Here is a 1,707-nt window from a genome sequence, read left to right as displayed (position 1 = left end):
TCCCCCTCTCCCTCCCCCTCCCCCTCCTCTCTCCCACCCTCTTCTCCCAGCTGCACACCGCTGCCAGTCCCAGCCTGGGCCTCCCACCAGCTCCTGATCACCGCGGATCCTCCTTGTGCCTTCTACACAAGGAATGTGAGACTGCAAAAGCCAGAGCCCAGATCTGAAACCAGGACCTTACCCTGCGTCCAGGGCTGTTTCTCTTCCCTTATTCTGTGTGCCTCATCCTGTTCCCTCTGTGGAGTTCAAACGCTGTCTCTCCGGTCACTGAGTCTCCTGAAAAAAAAATGACACTAGATTAACACGGGAAAATGAATTTATTAACTGTGTGGGGGCCAGACAAAATAAACTCAGAGAATGATCAGGTGGTTAGGGTTTGAACACCCTCTTCCTGGGAGATACAGAAGTAGGGCTGTATGCAATGTGAGTGGGATTGTAAATAATTTTAGAGGAGGGAAAGAGCCCAGAGAATAGACGGTAGCTTAGGTCAAAGCTCCGCTGAGCTCCAGGGTGTTTGATTGTCAGCCGCCTTCTCCGTGACAGGAGTTTAATCTGCTTTGGTTAATGACATGTCAGTAAAAAGATTCAAAGAACACCGGGCTCCTCTTGGACAGACCCCGTGTTTGTGTGGACCAGGGAGCCTCAGAGAAAGTCCCGCCTGCATTTGTCTCTCCTCAGGGAGGCAGGACACAGTGAGGGACACGTCCCGGCCTTGGGCTCACAACACACTCCCAGCCTGCTGGTTCTGGGAGACCAGGAGCACATCTTGCCTTCGCAGTAATTCCCTAACACCCGACATGAGCCTGAGAAAGATGGGCCTACCCTCACTGTGTCTTCTTAACACCCTGCTGTGAGCCTGGACCATACCTTCCTGCCCTTGTTACACTCCTTGACCTCTGACCTGAGCCCCGGAGTAAGGTCATAAAAGCAGCAAGGTACTGATGGAACAGATTAGAAGATGCAGAAATAACTCTAAACACACTCAGCCACCTTATATTTGACAAAGGGGTCCAACACCTTCACTGGAAGAAAGATACACTCTTTAATAAATGGTGCTGGGAAAGCTAGCATTCCACATGCCAAAGACTAAAACTAGACCAGTATATCTCTAAACTAAAGTCCAAATGGATCAAAGATCTAAACATTAAAACAGAAAAACCAAAGAGAAGAGAAAGTAGGTAGAACTCTTGAAGGTATGGGTGTAGGAAAAGACTTTATAAACAAAACCCTACCTGCACAGGAGCTACTACAAAGAATCAACAACTGGGATCACCTCTTATTAAAAAGCTTTTGAACCACAAGAAACCACCAACAAAGTGAAGAGACAACCCACAGAGTGGGAAAAAATTTGTCAGCTGTTCCTCAGACAAAAGACTAATATCTAGACTATATAACAAATTCAAAAAAATCAAACTCCCCAAATTTAAAGACCCAATCCAAAAATGGGCATCTGAAGTGAATAAACACTTCTCAGATGAAGAAGTAGAAATGGAAAATAAATATATGAAAAAAAAATTTTCAACATCACTGGTCATTCAAGAGATGCAAATTAAAACAAGGCTGAGACTCCATCTCACTCCAGAAACAATGGCCATTATCAAGAAATCAACCAATAACAAATGCTTTACAGGCTGTGGGGAAAAGGAACCCTTCTCCACTGTTGGTGGGAATGTAGACTGGTGTAACTGCTGTGGAAATCAGTGTGGA

The 1,707-nt window shown here is 45.7% G+C and overlaps 1 protein-coding gene across 2 annotated transcripts in view; it reads right to left on the bottom strand.

Annotated features, from left to right (window-relative positions):
• The window catches only part of Tlr2 (toll-like receptor 2), a 7,354-nt gene extending 7,084 nt beyond the window's left edge, over nucleotides 1-270 (bottom strand). Inside the window, exon 1 of one of the 2 annotated variants that reach the window (XM_005400927.2) lies at nucleotides 182-270. The gene's annotated coding sequence lies outside the window, so the exon portion shown is untranslated. Of the gene's footprint in view, nucleotides 1-58; nucleotides 80-181 lie in introns of those variants that run through there. The other variant, XM_013522906.1, reaches the window with a different exon arrangement.
• Nucleotides 271-1,707: the final 1,437 nt, after the last annotated feature.

Source organism: Chinchilla lanigera, unplaced genomic scaffold (assembly GCF_000276665.1).
Source record: "Chinchilla lanigera isolate Chin_1 unplaced genomic scaffold, ChiLan1.0 scaffold00070, whole genome shotgun sequence".
Taxonomy (NCBI): domain Eukaryota; kingdom Metazoa; phylum Chordata; class Mammalia; order Rodentia; family Chinchillidae; genus Chinchilla; species Chinchilla lanigera.
This window is presented reverse-complemented; position numbering and strand designations above follow the sequence as displayed.